The sequence below is a fragment of the Notechis scutatus genome, chromosome 1 (genome assembly GCF_049901735.1).
Source record: "Notechis scutatus isolate UNSWTSFEM ecotype Mainland chromosome 1, rNotScu1.2, whole genome shotgun sequence".
Taxonomy (NCBI): Eukaryota; Metazoa; Chordata; class Lepidosauria; order Squamata; family Elapidae; genus Notechis; species Notechis scutatus.
This window is the reverse complement of record NC_142009.1, coordinates 70743272-70753472: the sequence shown is the minus strand read 5'-3', so window position 1 is coordinate 70753472 and position 10201 is coordinate 70743272.

The window sequence follows — 10201 nt, the reverse complement described above, 5'->3', positions numbered from 1 at the left end:
AACTTCCTTTTAACATTTTTATGTGCCAATATTAAAGCAGCTAAACATCATAAAAGAGACTACCATAAAATCATTGCTTTGGGAAAGACCATTTAAATCATCAACCCCATTCTTAGCACAGACATTCTACTCAAAGCACTAATCTAGCATCTGCTTGAACATATCCAGCGTTGGGAGCCATCATTTCTCTGGATAATTAGTTTTAATTTTAATTGTCCCTACTATGGTGAGTTTTTCTTAGGAATCTGACTTTGAAAAATATATAAAGGGTGGAAGGCACCTTGGAGATCCACATAGTCTAACCCTTGCCACTGCAGAAATATACTATTAAAACACCAACAACAGAAACCACGTTTCTCAAAAAAAAGCCCTGCCCTGAAAATAAGCCCTACCCTGATTTTAAAGATGTGCCATATATATAAGCCCTACCCCAAAAATAAGCCTTAGTGAAGGGGTTGGGGGTGGCCAACACAAGAGGCAACGAGCACACATGGGCCATCAGTGTCCATCAGCAGCCGCAACTCTTGCAGTACAGATAAGTTGATTACCTGTCTAAGCAGCAGGCAGGTGCAGGGAAGGCATGCGATCTGAAGGTGCTGCATGGGCTGCAGGAAAGCTGAGAGTCGGTGGGCAGGAGCAGCAAGTGGCCACGGGAAGCTCGTCTTCACGTGGCAGCACCGGCAACAGATGGAGGCAGGCAATCAGGACATGCATGGGCAGCGGGAAAGCCAAGAGTTGGTGGACCAGAGCGTTGGCCAGCCATGGGAGGCTCATCTTCGTGTCTCAGCTTGCCTGCGGCCAGCATGGCACATCCAGATCGCCTGCCTATGGTAGTCTGCATCACTGTTGCAAATGGGCTATTTTCCTTCCTGAGTTGCCCAATTTACAAGCAACAAGGAAGACATTCCTCTGGATAAATCCGTGTGTCATTCTTGGTTCCTTGCACTTGACACTCATGTTTTTCCTTCCAGAACTCTTATTGATCTCTTCTGGACATAACTCCAGTTCACCATTACCTAAAATGCAGTAATCAGAATTGGGCATGGTATTTGTACATGCACTCTGAGCAGTGCAGGATGAATATTGCTGTTTATCTTGATGTTGTACTTCTGTTGGTGACGGCCAAGGGTATACCTGTTTTGTAGCTTTTTCTTACTTTTGTTTAACATTCAGTTTGTGATTCAAATACTTTTTTGCATATACTGCTTCTGAATATGGTCTCCCAGCTACTATAATTATGCCTTAGACCAGCTTTGCTGGCTGGGGAATTCTGGGAGTTGAAGTCCTCCAGGCTTAAAGTTGCCAAGGTTGGACACCCCTGCCTTAGATGTTTCCTACCCAAATGTGAGAAATGCTGAATGCTGAAATTCACCTTGCCATTTCTGAATATTTTTCCAACTTGGAAGAATCCTCTAGGTTAGGCCCACCAAACGTCTACTGCAGTCTGCCAGCATTTTTAAAAACTCAATAAATTCACTGATACCATCCCAAAAGACTCATTGCCATCACCTCCAGACTTAATTGCTACTGCCAGTTCCATTCTATCACCATTCTACCAACCATCAAGTAACTGATGGGTGCACCAGACATTCCCTTGTGGCTTGCAATTACTTTTTCTTTTTGATGTGGCCCTTTTTTCTCTACAAGCTTTTCAGACTTGCTCTAAAATTGTAATACTTTCCCCTATGTGATTCTTGATATTTTCCACTAGAGTGTTAGCTACTTTTGTGCTCTCCACAGATTTGATAATCATATTTTCTACCTCCTCATCCAAGATGTTTACAAATATGTTCAACAGTACCAGTTGTAGCCTTGTAGTATGCACTCAGCACTTTCTCCTGGCTTAATGCACTGTCATGTATGTACATGTATTCTCCAACCAGTTCTCCAGACATCTTAAATCTAAGCCACATTTTGCCATTTTCTTTGCTAGAATCTTATGGGGAAGATTAAATGTATTACTGAAATCAAGATAGTGTCCATGTCACATTCCTGTGGCTAACTAAACTAGTCACTCTATCAAAAATAGATCGGTTTGATTTAGCATGACTTAGTCTTCATGATGTCATACTGCTTCCTGCCCAACAAAGCATTCTTTTTCCAAGTACTCACAGACTGACTGCTTAATCATCTGTTCCAGAATTTTGCTTGAAATTGATATTAAGCTAGCTAGTCTGTAACACCTTTTTCCTCCCTTCTGGTTTCAAAACAGAAAAAAGTGTTTGCTTTGCCAGTCTTCTGATACTTGAGTTGTGACTGTAGTTCCCTTGAAAAAAGGTGTTTACTCCAACCTAATATAATTTTCTTCCCTGGCACTTGGGACTCTATTCCTTCTCCCCTCTGCAGTTGAGGTGTTTGAAAAGGGCAGCCATGTTGCCTTTCATCTTCTCATTTCAAGGCATACCAGTGCTCTCCATCTCTCCTCCCTGGGTCATGCCATTTCATAGCTAATTATTAACAATGCTTTTTGATGCTGAACAACTTTATTCTGGAAAGAATAATAAGGCCTTTTCTCTAGAAATACTTGAAAAGTATTATCATTTTTTAGCTGGTCCAGTGGATTTTCCAGATTATCTCTTTCCTATTGTAGTCTCTCTCAATATACCAGGGAAGATTTGGGAAATGCAAGATGAGGAAAAAATAATTATTCAAATTGATTCATTTCTTCAGCCAATAGTTAATTATTGGATAGGATCCATAATTTATTTCTACCATCTCTTATAATATGCATTTTTCTAACTTGTCCAGAAGGAATTTGACAACATATTTTAAAATTTTGGCAGTCAATCTCCTCATCAGCTTTCTCTTAGGTCTTTTGTTCTCTAAGATTCGAACAGGAATATTGATGGACCTTTGTTACAGTCTGAACAGCAAGTACATTTTGATTATTCATAGATATTTTTGGAAACTACAGAATCACAGCCTTTTAGGTGTGATCATACCTCTAGAAGTTTTTGAAGTTTACTAACAATGTCAGCACACACAAAAATCTGGCAATCCTTTAGAAGAATGGTCAACAAATTGCAGCCCCATGGCCTATACAGTTCCTAAACTGGGAATTTATAAGCCTGGCATCCTCTCTAAATGCACCACTGAATTTCAGTTGTCTGACATTTTAAATTAAGAAAGACACAAAGCTATGATGTAAAACTATGGCAGATTTTACAAATTTAAAAACAAAGGAAAAAGCCAAAGCACCCCCCAGGCCTAAAACAGCAGGAAATACCCTCCCAAGGTTCCAGCCCTACTAATAAATCAGGTACATGATTTCTTTCTTTACAAGATTTACTTGCAGGGGTCGGATTCTACCAATTCAGACCAGTTGTATAAAACCAGTTGTTATGATTTTGCGCATTTCGGAGAACCGGCAAATCGTGCCCCTGGCTGGCCCCTCTCTGCCCACCCCTCCCCTCCCTGCTCAGTCAGTCCTTATCGTGCATGCGCGACATCGCGCACATATGTGACATTGCTGTGTTTTCCCCTGCCCAGTCATTCCTTAAGTATTTCTCTTTTTTTCTCCCCCTGATGATCAGCTGTTCCGGCCATCAGCTGTGCCGGGGTCCCCCTCTCTGTTTTATTGCTTCACCCAGGAGGCTTCCCTGAGGCCTAGGAGGCAAAAGGGGGCATGTGGGGCGGCGAAGGTGGCTGTGCCTCACTCCTCCATGCTGTTTTTTGCCTTCCTGGGCCCCAGGGAAGCCTTCTGGGAGCAAAAACATCTCCCAGAAGGCTTCCCTGAGGCCCAGAAGGCCCAAAAATGGAGCACAGGGGGTGCTGCCCCCCTTTCTGGGCCCCTGGGAAGCTTCCTGGGAGCAAAAAATGCCCCCCAGAAGCTTCCCTGAGGCCCAGGAGGCAAAAAAATGGGGGGTTTGCTGCAAAAAAAAAAAAAACAAAGACCATGCCCACCAGACATGCCATGCCCTCCTAGCCATGCCCACAGAACCAGTTTTTTAAAAATTTGAATCCCACCAGTTTACCTCCTACTTTTTGCAATGAGCTCAAGCCAAGAATTACACATTGTAGTACACAGTGCTTCCTCCTTCTTTTTCCCGGAAGAATCCTGTAAAGTAGGTTAAGCTGAAAGAGAGAGCAATTGGCTGATAATCTCCCAGTGAGCTTCTGTGATTCACACGGTGTTAGGATATAAAATGTGTACAATTTGAAAGAAATGATTCAGTTTTGGAAATGTGTCCACGAAGAGATTTCATAATGGGTGCGCTTCATTCAGGATTAATGAAAGCTGCCCCTATATTTGTCCCAGTGAAAAAACTCTGCAGATGAAAGTTGAGTCCCTAAAATTCCAAAATATTGTTCAGTGCCTCTATCTATACAATGAATTCCTGTTGTCTTCTGATTCTACACTGTCCTCCCTTTGAGGGAAAAGAATTAGCATTCTTTTCTAATCTCTCATCCACTTAAAACAGTTTAAGATTGTCAAAATGCAACATTGCAGTGTTTGTGGAATATGACAATCAATAGCCTTGTAATTAATTTCTTCCTTCAAAACTCTTGATAAATCAGCATATAATGAAAACTCTGTTTAATTGAAAAGCAGGTTATAAACCTGATGTATCTCTTCTCTGTCATTTTGATGCAAATGCTGCCTACAATGAAACGCACAAAGCTGACTTCAACGATTTCTGTGCTTTAAGCCAGAGGATTTTTTCTTTTAAAAAAAAGTATATAAGTGGTGAAAAATGGAATACTACAGCTCTTTCAGCTTGAATAATTCACAGAGAGGCAGCTTAATATTAGAAGTGGATTTTTAAAAAGTGTTTTCCACAAAGTCTTTATCAGAGTTTCCCAAGCTAATACCCTCCAGATATTTTGGAACTGTATTTCCCAGAACTCATAATCAATGTGACCTTGGTCAAGGCCACAAGAATATATTTGGAACTCTAGCACTTTTTTCATATCAATATTATTGAATTGCTGCCATCTGTCCTGCAGAAATGTGTGTATCAATTGGAAAAATTTGTTGATAGGCATTGGACACCTTATATCAGGGGTCCTCAACCACCGGGCCGCGGACCGGTACCGGGCCATGGAGCACTCTGTACCGGGCCGCAAAGAAAAAAAATGGCGGCTTTCTTCGCCTTCGGTGAATGCTGCTGGGATCGGGGATCAAGGACACAAATGAAAGAAGGGGAGGGAGGAAGCAACCGAAGCCTGTCCTGCTCTCTGGCTCAGCAGCTTGGTTTCCTCCCGCCTCGTTCCTCTCTCAGTGCTCTCTCGCTGCTCCACCAGCCCAGGAAGAAACTGCTTCAAAGAAGCCGGGGTGTGTGGCTTTTCCTGTCGCCGCAGCTCCTCCAAGCGCCCGTTTACCCCATCCCGCCCGCCCGCCCGCGCTTCAATTCAGTGCTCCGTTCTGCCTGCCTGCCTGTCTGGTTGTTTGGGAAGCAGCTTGGCTGAGAATAATAACTATTCGCCTCTTTTTATCAGCCGAAGCTGCTCCGAAACGAAGGCAGGCAGGCAGGCAGGCAGGCAGAATGGAGCACTGGGTTGAACCGCGCGCGGGCGGGCGGGGTGGGGGTAAACGGGCGCTTCGGAGGAGCTCCGGCAACAGGAAAAGCCACCACCCCCGGCTTCTTTGAAGCAGTTTCTTCCTGGGCTGGTGGAGCAGCGAGAGAGCGACTGAGAGATGAACGAGGCAGACACCTGAGGGCGGGAGGGAGACACCTGAGGGAGGGAGGGAGACACCTGAGGGATGGGGCTGAGGGAGGCAGGGCCGAGGCGCTCCCTGAACTTGGTGGTTTGCTGGCAGACGTTTTATTACCCGACTAGGTAACAACATCAGATGTTACCTAGTCAGGTAATGAAACGTCTGCAAGCAAACCACCAAACTCGGATTCTCCCCCCGGTCCTTGAAAAAGTGTTTGTGCTTGAAACTGGTCCCTGGTACAAAAAAGGTTGGGGACCACTGCCTTATATCACTTACTGCTTTAATTTTCCATGCTTGGTCCATAAAGCCAAATTTCTTTCAGAGGCAATTTTTTTGGAAGTGTTTTTGCAATGATTTCCATGAAAGCACATAGGAAAATGTTATTCTTGCATGCTAGGTGAGAAATTGTTAACCAACTGCTGGATCCTGTTCAAAGACTTTTCTCTGAATGGTTGAAGGACTCTGACGCACAAAACATTTTACACATTCATGCTTTTTAAAGTTTTTTCCAGAGTCTCTGTTATAGACATAATTATATTTGAAGTAGTCCTTAGACCAGGGGTGTCAAACTCGCTGAGTCACCTTGTCACGTGACGTATCGTGACTTTTTCCTCCTTTGCTAAATTGGGGTGGGCGTGGCCAGCGTATGACGCATCCAGCCCGCAGGCCGTGAGTTTGACACCCCTGCCTTAGACCCATAGCTCACACAGACTTACAGAAGAATCCAAGGGGAAGAATAAATGCTTCCCCCACCCCCTTTCATCACTATATCTGAATAGCATATTGTTTACATTCTAATTTTCTTTTGAAAACTGAAAACAGAGGTGAAATCATTTTCCCAAGCAAAGTGGTATCAGGTTAATTAGAATTCATCAAAAGCTAAAATCAATGAGCACAGTCTACCACTTGCTGACGTTGTAGTGCTGTTGACTTCAAGATTTAGTACAGAAAATGAAAACATGCATCAGTAAAAAATCAATGGCAGTAAACAAGAAAAAGCATGGATAATTGTTTTCAAAATGAATTGCTCCAGTCTGAGGAATAAAATCAAACAAAGTACATCATCATCAGAGCCTAAAAGTCCTATTATGTTTAAGAGATTTCTGTATATAATTTCAGATAGAAACTGAACTGGTGCTGTCTCTAGGATTCGATTTTTAAATAGAAGCCACATTTTCAGCTGTATTCATCCTTACAAAAGTGGTAATTGGAATGATCTGAGAGGTGCAGAGAAAATATTTAAATAACATTAAGTATAATTTGACATAATTACTGCAATGGTCTGCAATGCTGCACTCTAAGGTCAACCCAGGGGGGGGGGGGGGGGGTGTTGGGGGGGTGGGATTTAATAATTTTGGGAGGGGATAGTCTGGAGGAGAAGTTTTCTTTTTTGCACTTTAACCTGAGCCACCAAGGCTCTTCCTAGGCCAGTGCTTGGTTAAACTTGTAGGAACTCATGCTCCAATGAGAACTGAAGCTTTGAAAGATCAAGATGTATTTTCCTCCCATTGCTGATAAAAAGGAGTATTGTGTCCTTAATTCCATATGGGCAGAAGACTACAGTTAAAAGTAAAAGAAAGGATGTAGAAGAATATCCATTTGAATTTAACTATGTCTTTGTTTAAAAGATTGGGCTCTTTTGTGTGTGTCAAAACTATGTTTCTATCTCTCTCTAGCTAAAGGACAATCATTGTATTGTTTTTAATTCTTGCAAGATGCCTAGAGTCATGTATGTGTTGGTGGCCATAGAAACTAAAATAAATAAATAAATAACAATGGAAGAATTGATTCATGGATAGCTTGAGAACAGTGTGAAGCTATGGATTCGGTAACTATGTAGATGAAAACATAATCTGTTGCTAGAGCTGCATGCGCATATTCATGTAAGCAGTGGCATTTATGTCATTCATCTAAGATGGACATTAGACCTCAAGTTGATGAAAGACACCATAAGCTTATTTCTGGATTTAGTTTCTCTCTTTCACTTATTATGCTGTGATGTCTAAATCTATGGAAGAAACTAACAACATATATTATTAACAGGAAAGATGTAAGAAGTTACCATATATGCCACTTTCAACAGTTGTCCTAGAATCCTCTAGTTGTAAGGGGCCATAAAGGCCACTGAATCTAATCTGCTGTTCCATCTGTCTAATCCACCATTTTTCTGGGATACTGGCTCTAGGACTGTGCACTGTTTTGGATTTTAATGGAAACAGATGCTCCAAGAGCACAGGTGTCAAACTTGATCGTGTCCTGTGGTGTATTGTGACATATTACAATGTTTTTTACCTTTGCGGAGCTGGGGGTGGGCGTGGCCTGCCGGGACACATCAGGCCTGCGGGCTGCCAGTTTGACAGGCCTGCCCTGGTAATTAGAATAATCTGATCTGCACATCTTATGTTTGCATCTTTGCATGTTCTGAATCATTTTTGGATATCATATACCGAATGCCCCACATTGATGGCACAGTTGATCTGTTCTTACCATTAGGAATTTTTTCCCCTGCCTTTCTAATGAAATTTATCTTTCTGTGCTATAAATCTATTATACCATGTTCTGCACTTTGGAATGATAGATAAAAGGTTTTGACCTGCTATATACTATCCCTCCAATTGTTTGAAGAGTGCTATCATATGACCACTCAGCCTTCCCAAAGGTATACATTCCCAGTTGTTCTTATATCTTTTATCAGGACTTAAATCATCCTTGCTATTCATCTCCCAGGCTTTCCCTTCTCTGAATCTTTCCTAAAGTGGGATCTAGCTAAAGCAGAACAAAGCACACTATAGTTCTTGCCAGATAAGTTATTGGGGAACAAATTGAATATTCCTTGCATGATTTGTAATCATGTAAAGAATAGCAAAGCTTTGCCTTAGTCATGATTCACAATATAAAATGATTTTAAACAACTTTTCCTTCCATTGTTTTAAAAAAAATAGCTAATCTTAATCTCCTGAGAATAATTTATGAGCTTTTTTTCCACTTGCATCTAACCACAATATTGACAAGTCCTGGAACTCTTTATTTCACTGGTTTCTATGGAACTTGCCATCATTTTGTCCTCATCCTATGTGTGAGACAAGTTTAAGACATCTTTAGTAATTCCAGTTTTAAAGTAGGTTTATTCTTAGGAGGATAGCAACAATCAACAGTTTAAAGGTGGGGACAGTCTGCACTTCCTCATCCAGAGTGCTAGGTGGCATGGTCAGTTGACTGATAAGGAGAAGATGCTGCCTGTAGGTCAGTTTGGTATCTCCAACTTTCTAAGTCCAGAGCTCTCTCCTCTAAGTCCATTATTTTTTCTTTCCACAATCTGAAACATGATTGTCAGGATGAAGATGAGAGCCGAAGGGCAAATAATTTTATTGTACTAAAACTCTTATCTCAAAACAGGCCAACAAGCAACTCTGATATTAGATCCACAAGGGGAAGCTCTCACTCCAACCAATCAATGCTAAAACCAATGCCCAATTCACAAGATGATGGAAATCTGCCAACCATTTCTCAGATTAACTATGTTGGTCCAAGTTTTGACAAACCCACAGGTCTAATATCTGTCAAAATCATATAGCAAACGACAGCAATAATGTGATTAATGGACTTCCTGATAACACTAATAAAAGGGAAAAGCAGGAAAGCCAAAGGATATAACCAATGGCTGTGTTTAACATGGTCTGCAAAACCTGGATTAGTCTATTACCATCCAATGGTAAGCCAAGACAGAAGCTTTAGAGACAAGATAAACATTGACATTGAGGACAGCAAACTTTAGGCCAATAAAGGTTTCTGACAACCCGAAGATGGATGGAGAGTACTATGTATTACTATGTAGTATTTTCACACAAGCAACTTACAGTTTCTCTCAGAGTCATCTAGCTATTACTGCCAGAATAAAAGTAATGAGTGTAGGCTTCAAATCACTTCAGTGATATTTGGATGATGTTATGAAGACATGACAAGTTACCAATGAGAAAATGATATTTAACTCAGCAGTGGAGAAATGCCTTATCTCACAACTTAGACTTAGACTAACTTTATTGTCACTTTGAGTGTACGCTAATTGGCATACGTTAAAATGAAATTTCATTGCATACAGCTCTCAAAGGGTTACCACCTCCAATTTTCCCCAACAATATGATTAAATAATAAATAAATGAATGAATAAATGACAAAATTATAAATGTACCCACATATATTATATGACATGGAGAAACAACAGTCTTGTATACATGTACATGGCGAGAGAAACAAATCATGCAAGTTTTCCAGACAGATGGCATAGGGAACAAAGCTGTTACAGAATCTGCTAGTCCTGCTAGAAATATTTTGAAACCTCCTCCCAGAGGGGAGGAACAGAAACAGAGATAAAGTGGGTGTGTGGGATCTCTAACAATGCTTTAAGCTCTACGCACGTAGTGCTTATAAGCAGTATCCTGAATAACAGGAAGCAACTTCCTATCATCTTCTCAGCTGTCCTTACCACTCTCTGTATGGGCTTTCTATCTGAGGCACTGCTGCCACCAAACCAGTGATGCAGTT